The 19,241-nt window shown below is 60.6% G+C and overlaps 1 long non-coding RNA gene across 1 annotated transcript; it reads right to left on the bottom strand.

Annotated features, from left to right (window-relative positions):
- Positions 1-5,809: 5,809 nt before the first annotated feature.
- On the bottom strand, positions 5,810-19,224 carry LOC149913454 (uncharacterized). The gene is made up of 4 exons (XR_016461118.1): positions 19,147-19,224; positions 12,719-12,825; positions 10,349-10,387; positions 5,810-5,859 (listed from the first exon to the last, which is right to left on the bottom strand). It is a non-coding gene; the product is annotated as an uncharacterized LOC149913454 (long non-coding RNA).
- Positions 19,225-19,241: the final 17 nt, after the last annotated feature.

Below are 19,241 nucleotides of genomic sequence, written 5' to 3'. Positions count from 1 at the left end.
TAATTTGGGGGGGGGGTCACACAATTGGGGGGGGTCCCACCCTTTTGGGGGGGTCCCATAAATTGGGGGGGGTTCCGTAAATGTGGGTGAGGGTCCCAGGGTGGGGGGGGTCCCGTAAATTGGGGGGGGGCTCCCAAAAATTGGGGGGGGGTCCCACAGTGTTTCCATACCAGCACTCACAGCACAGCAATGAACTGTTTTTAATTTGGGGGGGGGTCACACAATTGGGGGGGGTCCCAACGGTTTGGGGGGGGTCCCATAAATTGGGGGGGGTCCCGAAAATGTGGGGGGGGTCCCAAGGTGGGGGGGGGGTCGCATAAATTGGGGGGGGGTCCCACAGTGTTTCCATACCAGCACTCACAGCACAGCAATGAACTGTTTTTAATTTGGGGGGGGGTCACACAATTGGGGGGGGTCCCACCGATTTGGGGGGGGTCCCATAATTTGGGGGGGGTCCCAGGGTGGGGGGGGTCCCATAAATTGGGGGGGGGTCCCATAAATTGGGGGGGGGTCCCGGTTTGGGGGGGGGTCACTCGACCACCAGGTGGAAGCGCTCGGCCTCCTCAAACTGAGCGTTCATGCGGGCGGCCCAGGCCTCCAGCTCCTGTGCCTGGGGGGGTAATTAGGGGGGTAATTAAGGGCATGGGGGGTAATTAAGGGACATGGGGGGGTAATTAAGGGCATGGGGGGGTAATTGGGGGACATGGGGGGGTAATTAAGGGCATGGGAAGTAATTAAGGGCATGGGGGGCAACTGGGGGGGTAATTGAGGGAGATGGGGGGCAATTATGGACATGGGGCGGTAATTAGGGGACATGGGGGGTAATTAAGGGCATGGGGGTAATTAAGGGCATGGGGGGGTAATTAAGGGACATGGGGGGGTAATTAAGGGACATGGGGGGGTAATTATGGGACATGGGGGGGTAATTATGGACATGGGGGCGTAATTAAGGACATGGGGGCGTAATTAAGGACATGGAGGAGGTAATTAAGGACATGGAGGGGGTAATTAAGGACATGGAAGGGGTAATTAAGGACATGGGGGAGGTAATTAGGGGACATGGGGGGGTAATTAAGGACATGGGGGGGTAATTAAGGGACATGGGGGGCAACTAGGGGGGTAATCGAGGGAGATGGGGGGCAATTATGGACATGGGGGGCAATTGGGGGACATGGGGGGGTAATTAAGGGACATGGGGGGGTAATTGGGGGACATGGGGGGGTAATTAAGGGCATGGGGGGGTAATTAAGGGCATGGGGGGCAACTGGGGGGGTAATTGAGGGAGATGGGGGGCAATTATGGACATGGGGCGGTAATTAAGGGCATGGGGGGTAATTAAGGGACATGGGGGGGTAATTAAGGACATGGGGTAATTATGGACATGGGGGGGGTAATTAAGGACATGGGGGCGTAATTAAGGACATGGAGGAGGTAATTAAGGACATGGAGGGAGTAATTAAGGACATGGAGGGGGTAATTAAGGACATGGGGGGGGTAATTAGGGGACATGGGGGGGTAATTAAGGACATGGGGGGTAATTATGGACATGGGGGGGTAATTAAGGGACATGGGGGGTAATTAAGGGACATGGGGGGTAATTATGGACATGGGGGGGGAAATAAGGGACATGGGGGGGTAATTAGGGGACATGGGGGGGTAATTGGAGGACATGGGGGGGTAATTAAGGACATGGGGGGGTAATTAAGGACATGGGGGGGTAATTAAGGGATATGGGAGGGTAATTAAGGACAAGGGGGGGTAATTAAGGGCATGGGGGGGTAATTAAGGGCATGGGGGGGTAATTAAGGGACATGGGGGGCAACTAGGGGGGTAATCGAGGGAGATGGGGGGCAATTGGGGGACATGGGGGGGTAATTAAGGGCATGGGGGGTAATTAGGGGACATGGGGGGGTAATTATGGACATGGGGGGGTAATTAAGGGACATTGGGGGTAATTAAGGGCATGGGGGGCAACTGGGGGGGTAATTGAGGGAGATGGGGGGCAATTATGGACATGGGGGGGTAATTAAGGGACATGGGGGGTAATTAGGGGACATGGGGGGGTAATTAAGGACATGGGGGGGTAATTAAGGGCATGGGGGGTAATTAGGGGACATGGGGGGGTAATTATGGACATGGGGGGGTTATTAAGGACATGGGGTGGCAATTGGGGGACATGGAGAGAGTAATTAAGGACATGGAGGGAGTAATTAAGGACATGGGGTAATTATGGACATGGGGGGGTAATTAAGGACATGGGGGGGGTAATTAGGGGACATGGGGGGGGTAATTAGGGGACATGGGGGCAATTATTGACTTGGGGGGGCAAATGGGAGACCTGGGGGCAATTGGGGCACATGGGGGGGTAATTATGGGCATGGGGGGCAATTATGGACATGGGGGGCAATTGGGGGACATGGGGGGTAATTGGGGGACATGGGGGGGTAATTATGGGCATGGGGGGTAATTATGGACATGGGGGGCAAATGGGGGGGTAATTATGGGCATGGGGGGGTAATTAAGGGGGGCAAATGGGGGGGTAATTATGGACATGGGGGGCAATTGGGGGACATGGGGGGTAATTGGGGGACATGGGGGGGTAATTATGGACATGGGGGGCAAATGGGGGGGTAATTATGGGCATGGGGGGGCAATTAGGGACATGGGGGGGTAATTATGGGCATGGGGGGCAAATGGGGGGGTAATTATGGGCATGGGGGGGTAATTAAGGGGGGCAAATGGGGGGGTAATTATGGGCATGGGGGGCAATTGGGGGACATGGGGGGTAATTGGGGGACATGGGGGGGTAATTATGGGCATGGGGGGTAATTATGGACATGGGGGGCAAATGGGGGGGTAATTATGGGCATGGGGGGCAATTGGGGGACATGGGGGGTAATTGGGGGACATGGGGGGGTAATTATGGGCATGGGGGGTAATTATGGACATGGGGGGCAAATGGGGGGGTAATTATGGGCATGGGGGGGCAATTATGGGCATGGGGGGTAATTATGGGCATGGGGGGCAATTGGGGGACATGGGGGTTAATTATGGGCATGGGGGGGCAATTGGGGGAACTGGGGGAGCAATTGGGGGGGTCAATGTGGGGGGGGGCATCAATGTGGGGGGGGATTAGTCAATATGGGGGGGTCAATAAGGGGGGGTCAGTCAATATGGGGGGGTCAACGTGGGGGGGGGCAACGTGGGGGGTCAATGGGGGGTCAATAGTGGATATGGGGGGGTCAGTGTGGGGGGGGCGTCAATTTGGGGGGGGTGTCAATATGGGGGGGGTCCATCAATGTGGGGGGGTCAATATGGGGGGGGTCAATATGGGGGGGGTCAATAGTGGATATGGGGGGGTCAGTGCAGGGGGGGGGTCAATGCGGGGGGGGGGTCAATGCGGGGGGGGGGTCAATATGGGGGGGGGGTTAATATGGGGGGGGTCAATGCGGGGGGGGGGTCGATGCGGGGGGGGGTCAATAGTGAATATGGGGGGGTCAATGCGGGGGGGGGGTCAATGCGAGGGGGGGGGTCAATGCGAGGGGGGGGGTCAATGCGAGGGGGGGGGGTCAATATGGGGGGGGTCAATATGGGGGGGGGGTCAAAGCAGGGTTAATAGTGGATATGGGGGGGTCAATGTGGGGGGGGGTCAATATGGGGGGGGGTTAATGCGGGGGGGGGTCAATAGTGGATATGGGGAGGGTCAATATGGGGGGGTCAATGCGGGGGGGGTCAATATGGGGGGGGTCCATCAATGCGGGGGGGTCAATATGGGGGGGGGTCAATGTGGGGGGGGGTCAATATGGTGGGGGGGGAGTCAATAGTGAATATGGGGGGGTCAATGCGAGGGGGGGGGGTCAATATGGGGGGGTCAATATGGGGGGGGGTCCATCAATGTGGGCGGGTCAATAGTGGATATGGGGGGGTCAATATGGGGGGGTCAATATGGGGGGGGGTCAATGGGGGGGGGTCAATGGGGGGGGTCAATAGTGGATATGGGGGGGTCAATGCGGGGGGGGGTCAATATGGGGGGGGGGTCCATCAATGTGGAGGGGTCAATAGTGGATATGGGGGGGGGGTCAATATGGGGGGGGGGTCCATCAATGTGGGGGGGTCAATAGTGGATATGGGGGGGGTCAATATGGGGGGGTCAATATGGGGGCGGTCAATGCGGGGGGGGGTCAATAGTGGATATGGGGGGGTCAATATGGCGGGGGGTCCATCAATGTGGGGGGGTCAATGCGCGGGGGGGTCAATATGGGGGGGAGTCAATAGTGAATATGGGGGGGTCAATGCGGGGGGGGGGGTCAATGCGAGGGGGGGGGTCAATATGGGGGGGGGGGTCAATCAATGGGGGGGGTCAATCAATGGGGGGGTGGGGATCAAAGTGGGGGGGTCAATGCGGGGGGGGTCAATATGGGGGGGGGTCAATGCAGGGGGGGGTCAGTCAATATGGGGGGGGGCAATAGTGGATATGGGGGGGGTCAATATGGGGGGGGTCAATGCAGGGGGGGGTCAACAGTGGATATGGGGGGGGTCAATGCGGGGGGGGTCAATATGGGGGGGGTCAATATGGGGGGGGGTCAATGCGGGGGGGTCCATCAATGTGGGGGGGTCCATCAATGTGGGGGGGTCATTGCGGGGCGGGGTCAATATCGGGGGGTTCAATAGTGGATATGGGGGGGGCAACGTGGGGGGGGCGTCAATTTGGGGGGGGGTCAATGCGGGGGGGGTCCAACAATGGGGGGGGGTCAATGCGCGGGGGGGTCAATATGGGGGGGGTCAATGTGGGGGGGGTCAATGTGGGGGGGGTCAATGTGGGGGGGGGGTCAATGCGAGGGGGGGGTCAATGCGAGGGGGGGGTCAATATGGGGGGATCAATATGGGGGGGGGTCAATATGGGGGGGGGTCCATCAATGTGGGGGGGTCAATAGTGGATATGGGGGGGTCAATATGGGGGGGGAGTCAATAGTGAATATGGGGGGGTCAATGCGGGGGGGGGGGGTCAATGCGAGGGGGGGGGGTCAATATGGGGGGGGGGTCAATGCGAGGGGGGGGGTCAATATGGGGGGGGGTCAATATGGGGGGGGGTCCATCAATGTGGGGGGGTCAATAGTGGATATGGGGGGGTCAATATGGGGGGGTCAATATGGGGGGGGGGTCAATGGGGGGGGGTCAATGGGGGGGGTCAATATGGGGGGGGGTCAATATGGGGGGGGGTCAATATGGGGGGGGGTCAATGGGGGGGGTCAATATGGGGGGGGGTCAATGGGGGGGGTCAATGGGGGGGGGTCAATATGGGGGGGGGGTCAATAGTGGATATGGGGGGGTCAATAGTGGATATGGGGGGGTCAATGCGGGGGGGGGTCAATGCTGGGGGGTCAATAGTGGATATGGGGGGGGTCAATATGGGGGGGTCAATATGGGGGGGTCAATATGGGGGGGTCAATATGGGGGGGGGGGTCAATATGGGGGGGTCAATATGGGGGGGGGGGTCAATATGGGGGGGGGGGTCAATATGGGGGGGTCAATATGGGGGGGGGGTCAATATGGGGGGGGGTCTCCACTCACATCGATGGGCGCAGCTCTTTTCTTCCTCTTCCTCTCGGGGGGGGGTCCGGAATTGTGGGGGGGGGGCAGGATAGGAGACAACCCCAAAACGGTGGAGGGGGGGGGCTTGGAATGGTGGGGGGGGGGGGAGGAGGGGGGGGTCCCCAAATGATGATGGGGGGGGGCGGGGGGGGCGCTGAGGCGGCTGTAGGAACGACGGACGCGGGGGGGGGCGGAAGGGAGGGGGGGGGACGGAGGGGGGGGGGCGGGGGGGGGCGGCGCCGGGATGTTTTCCTTCTGGCTGCACAGCTGGAAATGGGGGGGGGGTTATTATTGCGACCCCCCCCCAAATTTAAAGGCCCCAAGCATTTTTTAAAGACCCCCCCCCCAATTTTTAGGACCCCCGTCTTTCACGTTTAAAGACCCCCCCCCTCATTTACACCCCCCCATTTTAAAGACCCCCCCCTATTTTAGGGACCCCCCCCATTTTTAGGACCCCCCCCATTCACGTTTAAAGACCCCCCCCCCATTTACACCCCCCCATTTTAAAAACCCCCACCCTCCACGTTTAAAGACCCCCCCCCTCATTTACAACCCCCATTTTAAAGACCCCCCCCATTATTTGACCCCCCCCCTATTTTAGGGACCCCCCCCCATTTACACCCCCCCCATTTTTTTGACCCCCCCCATTTTAGTGAACCCCCATTTTAAAGACCCCCCCCTCATTTACACCCCCCCCCATTTTAAAGACCCCCCCGCATTTTTTTGACTCCCCCCATTTTAGGGACCCCCCCCATTTTATTTCCCCCCCCCACGTTTAAAGAACCCCCCATTTTAAAGACCCCCCCCCAATTTTCCCCCCCCCCTCCACGTTTAAAGATCCCCCCATTTTTTTGACCCCCCATTTTTTTGACCCCCCCACATTTACACCCCCCCCATTTTAAAGACCCCCCCAATTTTTTCCCCCCCCTTTCAACGTTTAAAGACCCCCCCCATTTACACCCCCCCATTTTTTTGACCCCCCCCTATTTTAGGGACCCCCCCCATTTTTAGGACCCCCCCCCGTTCACGTTTAAAGACCCCCCCCCTCATTTACACCCCCCCCATTTTAAAGACACCCCCCCATTTTTTTTGACCCCCCCCTATTTTAGGGACCCCCCCATTTTTTGTGACCCCCCCCATTCTACGACCCCCCCCGTTTTTTCTTACCCCCCCCTCCACATTTAAAGACCCCCCCCTCATTTACACCCCCCCCATTTTAAAGACCCCCCCCCATTTTTTTTGACCCCCCCCCATTTTAAAAACCCCCCCATTTTTTTTTACCCCCCCTCCACATTTAAAGACCCCCCCCCCATTTGGGACCCCCCCATTTTTTTACCCCCCCTCCACATTTAAAGACCCCCCCCCCATTTACACCCCCCCATTTTTTTGACCCCCCCCTATTTTAGGGACCCCCCCCCCATTTTTAGGACCCCCCCCATTCACGTTTAAAGACCCCCCCCTCATTTACACCCCCCCCATTTTAAAGACCCCCCCCCATTATTTGACCCCCCCCCTATTTTAGGGACCCCCCCCATTCTAGGACCCCCCCCCCGTTTTTTCTTACCCCCCCCTCCACATTTAAAGACCCCCCCCCCATTTACACCCCCCCCATTTTAAAGACCCTCCCCATTTTTTTTGACCCCCCCCCATTTTAAAAACCCCCCCATTTTTTTTTACCCCCCCTCCACATTTAAAGACCCCCCCCCCATTTACAGCCCCCCATTTTTTTGACCCCCCCTATTTTAGGGACCCCCCCATTTTTAGGACCCCCCCCCGTTCACGTTTAAAGACCCCCCCCCTCATTTACACCCCCCCCATTTTATAGACCCTCCCCCATTTTAAAGACCCCCCCCATTATTTGACCCCCCCGTATTTTAGGGACCCCCCATTGTTTTGACCCCCCCCTCCACATTTAAAGACCCCCCCACATTTCGATCCCCCCCCCACATTTGGGACCCCCCCATTTTTTTGAACCCCCCGTATTTTAGGGACCCTCCCCATTTTTTGTGACCCCCCCCCCATTTTTTTTACCCCCCCCTTCACCTTTAAAGCCCCCCCCTCATTTTTTAGGACCTCCCCCACGTTTAAAGACCCCCCCCATTTTTCCCCCCTCCCCCTCCACGTTTAAAGACCCCCCCCCATTTACACCCCCCCCATTTATTTGACCCCCCCCATTTTTTGTGACCCCCCCATTTTTTTTACCCCCCCCTTCACCTTTAAAGACCCCCCCCCCATTTACACCCCCCCATTTTTTTGACCCCCCCCTATTTTAGGGACCCCCCCATTTCACGTTTAAAGACCCCCCCCCTCATTTACACCCCCCCCATTTTAAAGACCCCCCCAATTTTTTTTCCGCCCCCCTCCACGTTTAAAGACCCCCCCATTTTAAAGACCCCCCCCATTTTTTTGACCCCCCCCTATTTTAGGGACCCCCCCCATTTTTAGGACCCCCCCCCGTTCACGTTTAAAGACCCCCCCCTCATTTACACCCCCCCCATTTTAAAGACCCCCCCCCATTATTTGACCCCCCCCCCTATTTTAGGGACCCCCCCCCATTCTATGACCCCCCCCGTTTTTTCTTACCCCCCCCCTCCACATTTAAAGACCCCCCCCCATTATTTGACCCCCCCCCCTATTTTAGGGACCCCCCCCCCATTCTATGACCCCCCCCGTTTTTTCTTACCCCCCCCCTCCACATTTAAAGACCCCCCCCCATTTACACCCCCCCCATTTTAAAGACCCCCCCCCATTATTTGACCCCCCCCTATTTTAGGGACCCCCCCATTTTTTGTGACCCCCCCCCATTATTTGACCCCCCCCCTATTTTAGAGACCCCCCCATTTTTTTTACCCCCCCCTCCACGTTTAAAGACCCCCCCATTTTTTTACCCCCCCATTTTTTTGACCCCCCCCTTTCACGTTTAAAGACCCCCCCCCATTTTAGACCCCCCCCCATTTTTTTGACCCCCCCCTCCACATTTAAAGACCCCCCCACATTTCGATCCCCCCCCCCCACATTTGGGACCCCCCCCATTTTTTTGACCCCCCCCTTTTTTTACCCCCCCTTCACCTTTAAAGCCCCCCCCCCATTTTTTAGGACCCCCCCCACGTTTAAAGACCCCCCCCATTTTTTTACCCCCCCTCCACGTTTAAAGACCCCCCCCATTTACACCCCCCCCATTTTTTTGACCCCCCCCGATTTTAAGGACCCCATTTTTTTTACCCCCCCCCCCACATTTAAAGACCCCCCCCATCATTTTAGGCCCCCCCCCCATGTTTAAAGCCCCCCCCCCATTTTTTTTACCCCCCCCTCCACATTTAAAGACCCCCCCCCCATTTGGGACACCCCCCCCCCCATTTTAGGGACCCCCCCCATTTATTTTTTTTATCCCCCCCCCCCATTTTGAGACCCTCCCTCATTTTAACCCCCCCCCCTTTTGGGACCCCCCCCTTTTAACCCCCCCCCCCCCTTTTGGGATCCCCCTTTTATGTCCCCCCCCCCATTTTGGGACCCCCACCTTTTTATGCCCCCCCCCCCCCCCATTTTGGGACCCTCCCCCTTTTAATCCCCCCCCCCCCCATTTTGGGACCCCCCCCATTTCATCCCCCCCCCCTAATTTTGAGACCCCCCCTCATTTTATCCCTCCCCCCCCCCATTTTGAGACCCTCCCCCTTTTAATTCCCCCCCCCTCTTATGACCCCCCCCCCTCTATTTTGAGACCCTCCCCTTTTTAATCTCCCCCCCCCCATTTTGGGACCCCCCCTCCTTTTTACCCACCCCCCCCCTAATTTTGAGACCCCCCCTCATTTTATCCCTCCTCCCCCCCCCATTTTGAGGCCCCCCTCCTTTTTAATCCCCCCCCCCTATTTTGAGACCCTCCCCTTTTTAATCTCCACCCCCATTTTGGGACCCTCCCCCTTTTTACCCCCCCCCCATTTTGGGACCCCCCCCTCCTAATTTTGAGACCCCCCCTCATTTTATCCCTCCCCCCCCCCCCCATTTTGAGACCCTCCCCCTTTTAATTCCCCCCCGCTTTTATGACCCCCCCCCCAATTTTGCGACCCCCACCTTTTTATGCCCCCCCCCCCCAATTTTGGGACCCCCCCTCCTTTTTACCCCCCCCCCCATTTTGAGACCCTCCCCCTTTTTACCCCCCCCCCATTTTGGGACCCCACCCCCCATTTTATCCCCCCCCCCATTTTGGGACCCCCCCTCCTTTTTACCCCCCCCCCCATTTTGAGACCCTCCCCCTTTTTACCCCCCCCCCATTTTGGGACCCCACCCCCCATTTTATCCCCCCCCCCATTTTGGGACCCCCTCTCCTTTTTACCCCCCCCCCCCATTTTGAGACCCTCCCCCTTTTAACCCCCCCCCATTTTGGGACCCCCCCTCATTTTATCCCTCCTCCCCCCCCCCATTTTGGGACCCCCCCCTTTTTATGCCCCCCCCCCCACTTTGGGAACCTCCCCCTTTTAACCCCCCCCCCCCCATTTTGGGACCCCCCCCTCATTTTATCCCTCCTCCCTCCCGCCCATTTTGGGACCCCCCCCCTTTTTATGCCCCCCCCCCCATTTTGGGAACCTCCCCCTTTTAACCCTCCCCCATTTTAGGACCCCCCCCCATTTTGGGAACCCCCCCTTTTTATGCCCCCCCCCCCCCATTTTGGGAACCTCCCCCTTTTAAACCCCCCCCCCCCCCATTTTGGGACCCCCCTCATTTTATCCCTCCCCCCCCCATTTTTGTGCCCCCCCCTCACCCGAGGGCTGCGCCGTGGCCCCGTCTTCCATTCACCGACCTTTGGGGGGGGGGGGGGGGCGACAAATTCAAATTATTTATGACCCCCCCCCATTTTTGGGGAACCCCCCTTTTCAAAACCCCCAATTCCCCCCCATTTCACCCCCCCCCCAATTCCATCCCCCCCCCAATTCCACCTCCCCTCCAACCCCCCCCAATTCCACCCCCATTTCCCCCCCCCATTTCCACCCCCCCATTTCCCCCCCCCCAATTCCACCCCCATTTCCCCCCCCCATTTCCACCCCCCCATTTCCCCCCCCCCAATTCCATCCCCATTTCCCCCCCCCATTTCCACCCCCCCATTTCCCCCCCCCCAATTCCATCCCCATTTCCCCCCCCCATTTCCACCCCCCCATTTCCCCCCCCCCAATTCCATCCCCATTTCCCCCCCCATTTCCACCCCCCCTCCAACCCCCCCCAATTCCACCCCCATTTCCCCCCCCCCAAATTCCACCCCCATTTCCCCCCCCAATTCCACCCCCCCAAATTCCACCCCCATTTCCCCCCCCCCAGTTCCACCCCCATTTCCCCCCCCCAATTTCCATCCCCCCCATTTCCCCCCCCCCAATTCACATTCCCCCCCACCCCCCCAATTTCCCCCCCCAATTCACATTCTCCCCCACCCCCAATTCCCTCCCCCCCATCCCCCCCCTCCAATCCCCCATCGCCCCCCCCATATTCCATGCCCCCCCATTCCACCCCCATCTCCCCCCCCCCAATTCACATTCCCCCCCCAATTCCCCCCCCTCCAACCCCCCCATTTCCCCGCAATTCCACCCCGCACCCCCCGTTCCCCCCCCCAATTCAATCCCCCCCTATTTCACATCCCCCCCATTCCACCCCCCTCCCCAACCCCCCCCATTTTCCCCCCCCCAATTCCACCCCCATTTCCCCCCCCCATTTCCCCCCCCCCAATTCCACCCCCCATCCCCCATTTCCCTCCCCCAAATCCACCCCCCCTCCAACCCCCCCCAATTCCACCCCCATTTCCCCCCCCCAATTTCCATCCCCCCCATTTCCCCCCCCCAATTCACATTCCCCCCCACCCCCCCAATTTCCCCCCCCAATTCACATTCCCCCCCACCCCCCCCAATTCCCTTCCCCCCCATTCCCCCCCCCTCCAATCCCCCATCGCCCCCCCATATTCCATGCCCCCCCATTCCACCCCCATCTCCCCCCCCCCAATTCCACCCCCCAATTCACATTCCCCCCCCAATTCCCCCCCCTCCAACCCCCCCATTTCCCCCCCAATTCCACCCCCCATCCCCCGTTCCCCCCCCCAATTCAACCCCCCCCCTATTTCACACCCCCCCATTCCACCCCCCTCCCCAACCCCCCCCATTTCCCCCCCCCCAATTCCACCCCCCATTTCCCCCCCCCAATTCAATCCCCCCCATTCCATTCCCCCCCATTTCACATCCCCCCCCAATTCCCCCCCATCCCCCGTTTCCCCCCCCCAATTCCCAGCCCCCCCACTCCCCCCCCAATTCCATTCCCCCCCATTCCCTTCCCTCCAATTCCACCCCCCCATTTCCCCCCCCAATTCAATCCCCCCCATTTCACACACCCCCCCATTCCAACCCCCCCTCCCCAACCCCCCCATTTCCCCCCCCAATTCCACCCCCCCTTCACATTCCCCCCCCTCCAATCCCCCATCACCCCCCCCATATTCCATGCCCCCCCCATTCCAGCCCCCTCTCCCCCCCCCAATTCCACCCCCCCATTCACATCTCCCCCAATTCCACCCCCCCATTTCCCCCCCCAATTCCACCCCCCCTCCAATCCCCCATCTCCCCCCCCATATTCCGTGCCCCCCTCCCCCCAATTCCACCCCCCCTCCAACCCCCCCATTTCCCCAATTCCACCCCCCCATCCCCCTTTCCCCCCCCAATTCAATCCCCCCCATTTCACACCCCCCCCATTTCCACCCCCCCTCCCCAAACCCCCTCAATTCCCCCCCCCAATTCCCCCCCATCCCCTGTTTCCCCCCCCAATTCCATTCCCCCCCATTTCCACCCCCCCCCTCCCCAACCCCCCCATTTCCCCCCCCCAATTCCCCCCCATCCCCTGTTTCCCCCCCCCAATTCCATTCCCCCCCAATTTCCATCCCCCCCATTTCGCCCCCCCATTCCACCCCCCCAATTCACATCCCCCCCCCCAATTCCCTTCCCCCCCATTCCCCCCCCCAACCCCCATCTCCCCCCCCAATTCCCCCCCCCCTCTCCTGCCCCCAATTCCCCCCCCCAATTCACATTCCCCCCACCCCCCCCATTTCCACCCCCCATCCCCCCCATTTCCCCCCCCAATTCCAACCCCCCCCCCCCCCCCTCACCTCTGGGGGGGCCGCGATCTCCTCCAGCACCCTGGGCTTGGGGGGGGCGCAGGATGGAGACCCCCCCCGGGGGGAAGGGGTTGGGGGGGGGCCCAAACTGCGTCGGGCTGACGGTGGGTGGGGGGGGGGGGGGGAAGGGGGCGGAGTCAGACCCATTACTGCCCCATTGCCCCCCCCATAACCACCCTATTGCCCCCCCGTACCCCATTGCCCCCCCCCATGGCCCCATAACCACCCCATTGCCCCCCCCTTGCCCCATTGCCCCCCCCCCAGCCCCATAACCACCCCATTGCCCCCCCCATTGCTCCATTGCCCCCCCCTTGCCCCATGGCCCCCCCCCCAGCCCCATAACCACCCCATTGCCCCCCCCATTGCCCCATTGCCCCCCCCTTGCCCCATTGCCCCCCCCATGGCCCCATAACCACCCTATTGCCCCCCCCCCATGGCCCCATAACCACCCTATTGCCCCATAACCACCCTATTGCCCCATAACCACCCCATTGCCCCCCCCCCCGCCCCATTGCCCCCCCCATAGATCCCGACGCCCCATTGCCCCCCTCCCATAACCACCCTATTGCCCCCCCCCGCCCCATTGCCCCCCCCCCCCCCCCATGGCCCCATAACCACCCTATTGCCCCCCCCCTTCCCCCCCCCCCCATGGCCCCATAACCACCCTATTGCCCCCCCCCTTCCCCCCCCCCCATGGCCCCATAACCACCCTATTGCCCCCCCCCCTTCCCCCCCCCCCCATGGCCCCATAACCACCCTATTGCCCCCCCCCGCCCTATTGCCCCCCCGCCATGTCCCCATAATCACCCTATTGCCCCCCCCTTGCCCCATTGCCCCCCCCAGCCCCATAACCACCCCATTGCCCCCCCCCATGGCCCCATAACCACCCTATTGCCCCCCCCTACCCCATTGCCCCCCCATGGCCCCATAAGCACCCTATTGCCCCCCCCCCATGGCCCCATAACCACCCTATTGCCCCCCCCGCCCTATTGCCCCCCCCCATGGCCCCATAATCACCCTACTGCCCCCCCCCGCCCCATTGCCCCCCCCCATGGCCCCATAACCACCCTATTGCCCCCCCCCCTTGCCCCATTGCCCCCCCCATGTCCCCATAACCACCCCATTGCCCCCCCACCCCCCCTCATGGCCCCATAACCACCCCATTGCCCCCCCCCATGGCCCCATAATCACCCTACTGCCCCCCCCGCCCCATTGACCCCCCCCCCCATGGCCCCATAAGCACCCTATTGCCCCCCCCCTTGCCCCCCCCCCCCATAACCACCCTATTGCCCCCCCCCCTTGCCCCATTGCCCCCCCCATGTCCCCATAACCACCCCATTCCCCCCCACCCCCCCCCACGGCCCCATAACCACCCCATTGCCCCCCCCCATGGCCCCATAATCACCCTACTGCCCCCCCCGCCCCATTGACCCCCCCCCCCATGGCCCCATAACCACCCTATTGCCCCCCCCCTTGCCCCATTGCCCCCCCCATGTCCCCATAACCACCCCATTGCCCCCCCACCCCCCCTCATGGCCCCATAACCACCCCATTGCCCCCCCCCATGGCCCCATAATCACCCTACTGCCCCCCCCGCCCCATTGACCCCCCCCCCCATGGCCCCATAAGCACCCTATTGCCCCCCCCCTTGCCCCCCCCCTTGCCCCCCCCCCCCATAACCACCCTATTGCCCCCCCCCCTTGCCCCATTCCCCCCCCATGTCCCCATAACCACCCCATTCCCCCCCACCCCCCCCCACGGCCCCATAACCACCCCATTGCCCCCCCCCCATGGCCCCATAATCACCCTACTGCCCCCCCCGCCCCATTGACCCCCCCCCCATGGCCCCATAAGCACCCTATTGCCCCCTCCCCCCAACTGCCTCATAACCGCCCCATAACCGCCCCATTGCCTCCCCACTGCCCCATAACCACCCCATAAGCCCCACCAGGCCCCCATAAGCCCCCCACATCGCCCCATAGGCCCCTCCAGACCCCCACAGGACCCCATAAGCACCCCATATCGCCCCATAGGCCCCACCAGACCCCCATAAGCACCCTATAAGCAATACATGAGCCCCTCCAGGACCCCATAAGCACCCCATAACTGCCCTATAAGTGCCCCATAGGCCCTTCCAGACCCCAACACGATCCCATAATCACCCCTCCAGGTTCCCATAAGTGCCCCATATCGCCCCATAGGCCCCTCCAGACCCCACAGACACCCTACATCACCCTATAAGCCCTTCCAGGTCCCCATAAGAACCCTATAAGCACCACGTAAGCACCCTATAGGCCCCTCCAGACCCCCATAAGTGCCCCATAGGCCCCTCCTGCACCCCATATCGCCCCATAGTCCCGTCCGGGCCCCATAGGCTCCTCCAGACCCCCATAAGAACCCTATAAGCACCCCACAAGCACCTCATACCACCCTCCAGAACCCCATAAACGCCCCATAAGCCCTTCCAGAATCCCTCCAGACCCCCACAGGACCCCATAGGCACCCCATATCGCCCCATAGGCCCCTCCAAACCCCCATAAGAACCCCATAGGCCCCTCCAGACCCCCACATCACCCCATAATGGCCCCATAAGCGCCCCATAGGCCCTTCCAGACCCCCACAGGACCCCATAAGCACCCCATATCGCCCCATAGGCCCCTCCAGACCCCATAAGAACCCTACAAGCGCCATATAAGCGCCCCATAGGCCCCTCCCGAGCCCCATATTGCCCCATAAGCACCCCATAAGTGCCCCATAGGCCCCTCCATATGCCCACAGGACCCCATAAGCACCCCATAACGCCCCAAAGGCCACTCCAGACCCCATATACACCCTATTTCTTCCCATAAGTCCCTCCACTCCCCCATAAGAACCCTATAAGCGCCCCATAAGTGCCTCATAGGCCCTCCAGACCCCCATAGGACCCCATAAGCACCCCATATCACCCCATATCTTCCCATAGGCCCCCCCAAACCCCCATAAGTGCCCTATAAGTGCCCCATAGGCCCTTCCAGTCCCCCTATAGATCCCCATACGACCCCATAAGTACCCCCTATAACCCCTCCAGACCCCCACAAGTGCCCCATATCGCCCCCATAGGCCCCCCCAGACCCCCAAAAGCACCCCATAAGTGCCCCAAACCTTCCCATAAGCCCCTCAGGCCCCCCACAGGACTCCATAAGCACCCATATCGCCCCATAAGCCCCCCCAGTCCCCCATAAGCACCCCATACCTTCCCATAGGGCCCTCCAGACCCCCATAGGACCCCATAAGCACCCCATATCACCCCATAGGCCCCACCAGACCCCCATAAACACCCCATAAGTGCCCCAAACCTTCCCATAAGCCCCTCCAGACCCCCACAGGACCCCATAAGTGCCCCATATCGCCCCATAGGCCCCTCCAGACCCCATAAGCACCCTATATCTCCCCATAAGCCCCACCAGAACCCCATAAGAACCCTAGAAGCACCACGTAAGCACCCCAAAGGCCCCCCCTGACCCCCATAAGCGCCCTATAAGTGCCCCATAGGCCCTTTCAGACCCCCTCCAGACCCCCACAGGACCCCATAAGCACCCCATATCACCCCATAAGCCCCCCCAGACCCCCATAAGCACCCCATAAGTGCCACATAGGCCCCTCCAGACCCCCATAGGACCCCATAAGCACCCCATATCGCCCCATAGGTCCTTCCAGACCCCATAAGAACCCTACAAGCGCCATATAAGCGCCCCATAGGCCCCTCCCGAGCCCCATATTGCCCCATAAGTGCCCCATAGGCCCCTCCAGACGCCCACAGGACCCCATAAGCACCCCATAACGCCCCAAAGGCCACTCCAGACCCCATATACACCCTATTTCTTCCCATAAGTCCCTCCAGTCCCCCATAAGAACCCTATAAGTGCCCCATAAGTGCCTCATAGGCCCTTCCAGACCCCCACAGGACCCCATAAGCACCCCATATCGCCCCATAACCCCCCCCAGTCCCCCATAAGCACCCCGTACCTTCCCATAGGGCCCTCCAGACCTCCATAGACCCCATAAGCACCCCATATCGCCCCATAGACTCCTCCAGAGCCCCATAAGTGCCCTATAAATGCCCCATAGGCCCCTCCAGACCCCCACAGGACCCCATAAGCACCCCATATCGCCCCATAGGTCCCTCCAGTCCCCCATAAGAACCCTACAAGCCCCATATAAGCGCCCCATAGGCCCCTCCAGAGCCCCATATCGCCCCATAAGCACCCCATAAGTGCCCCATAGGCCCCTCCAGACGCCCACAGGACCCCATAAGCACCCCATAACGCCCCAAAGGCCACTCCAAAACCCATATACACCCTATTTTGCCCCATAAGTCCCTCCAGTCCCCCATAAGAACCCTATAAGCGCCCCATAAGTGCCTCATAGGCCCTCCAGACCCCCATAGCACCCCATAAGCACCCCATATCACCCCATATGCCCCTCCAGGTCCCCTTAAGTGCCCCATACCATCCCATAGACCCCCCCCAAACCCCATAAGCACCCCATAAGCGCCCCATAGGCCCTTCCAGACTCCCTCCAGACCCCAATAGGACCCCATAGGCACCCCATATCGCCCCATAGGTCCCTCCAAACCCCCATAAGCACCCCATAGGCCCCTCCAGACCCCCACATCACCCCATAGCTGCCCCATAAGTGCCCTATAAGTGCCCCATAGGCCCTTCCAGACCCCATAAGCACCCTATATCTCCCCATAAGCCCCACCAGAACCCCATAAGAACCCTAGAAGCACCACGTAAGCACCCCAAAGGCCCCCCCCGACCCCCATAAGCACCCCATAAGTGCCCCATAGTCCCCTCCAGACCCCCACAGGACCCCATAAGCACCCCATATCTTCCCATAGGTCCTTCCAGACCCCCATAAGCACCCTACAAGCGCCATATAAGCGCCCCATAGGCCCCTCCAGAGCCCCATATCGCCCCATAAGCACCCCATAAGTGCCCCATAGGCCCCTCCAGACACCCACAGGACCCCATAAGCACCCCATAACGCCCCAAAGGCCACTCCAAAACCCATATACACCCTATTTCTTCCCATAAGTCCCTCCAGTCCCCCATAAGAACCCTATAAGCGCCCCATAAGTGCCACATAGGCCCCTCCAGACCCCCACAGGACCCCATAAGCACCCCATATCTTCCCATAGGTCCTTCCAGACCCCCATAAGCACCCTACAAGCGCCATATAAGCGCCCCATAGGCCCCTCCAGAGCCCCATATCGCCCCATAAGCACCCCATAAGTGCCCCATAAGCCCCTCCAGACACCCACAGGACCCCATAAGCACCCCATAACGCCCCAAAGGCCACTCCAGACCCCATATCCACCCTATTTCTTCCCATAAGTCCCTCCACTCCCCCATAAGAACCCTATAAGCACCCCATAAGCACCTCATAGGTCCTCCAGACCCCCATAGGACCCCATAAGCATCCCATATCACCCCATATGCCCCTCCAGGTCCCCTTAAGTGCCCCATACCGTCCCATAGATCCCTCCAGACCCCCATAAGCACCCCATAAGCGCCCCATAGGCCCTTCCAGACTCCCTCCAGACCCCAATAGGACCCCATAGGCACCCCATATCGCCCCATAGGCCCCTCCAAACCCCCATAAGCACCCCATAGGCCCCTCCAGACCCCCACATCACCCCATAATGGCCCCATAAGTGCCCTATAAGTGCCCCATAGGCCCTTCCAGACCCCCTCCAGACCCCCACAGGACCCCATAAGCACCCATATCGCCCCATAGGCCCCTCCAGACCCCCATATCGCCCCATATGCCCCACCAGACCCCCATAAGCAACCCAAAAGTGCCCCATATCGCCCCATAGGCCCTTCCAGACCCCATAAGCCCCCTATATCTCCCCATAAGCCCCACCAGAACCCCATAAGAACCCTAGAAGCACCACGTAAGCACCCCAAAGGCCCCACCGAGCCCCATATCGCCCCCATAGGCCCCCCTAAACCCCCATAAGCACCCCATAAGGGCCCCAAAAGCTTCCCATAAGCCCCTCAGGACCCCCACAGGATCCCATAAGCACCCCATATCTCCCCATAAGCCCCCCCAAAGCCCCATAAGCACCCTATAAGTGCCCCATAGGCCCCTCCAGACCCCCACAGGACCCCATAAGCACCCCATATCGCCCCATAGGCCCCTCCAGACCCGCATAAGCACCCCAAACGTGCCCCCTATCGCACCATAGGCCCCCCCAAACCCCCATAAGCACCCCATAAGGGCCCCAAACCTCCCCATAAGCCCCTCAGGACCCCCACAGGATCCCATAAGCACCCCATATCGCCCCACAAGCCCTCCAGACCCCCATATACCCCCATATCCCCCCCTATCGCCGCATATCGCCCCATATCGCCCCACAGGCCGCCCCTCACCCGACGCCCGCCGCTCGCTTCCCGCCATCGCTTTCGAACCGCCGGAAGTGACGTCACGCGGAGCGCGCGGGGAGCTGAGGTGAATCCGCTTCCGG

This window comes from Phasianus colchicus, chromosome 37 (genome assembly GCF_987193195.1).
Source record: "Phasianus colchicus chromosome 37, bPhaCol1.hap1.1, whole genome shotgun sequence".
In the NCBI taxonomy this organism is placed as follows: domain Eukaryota; kingdom Metazoa; phylum Chordata; class Aves; order Galliformes; family Phasianidae; genus Phasianus; species Phasianus colchicus.
Note: the sequence above shows the minus strand (reverse complement) of the source record. Positions and strands in the feature narration are given on the sequence as shown.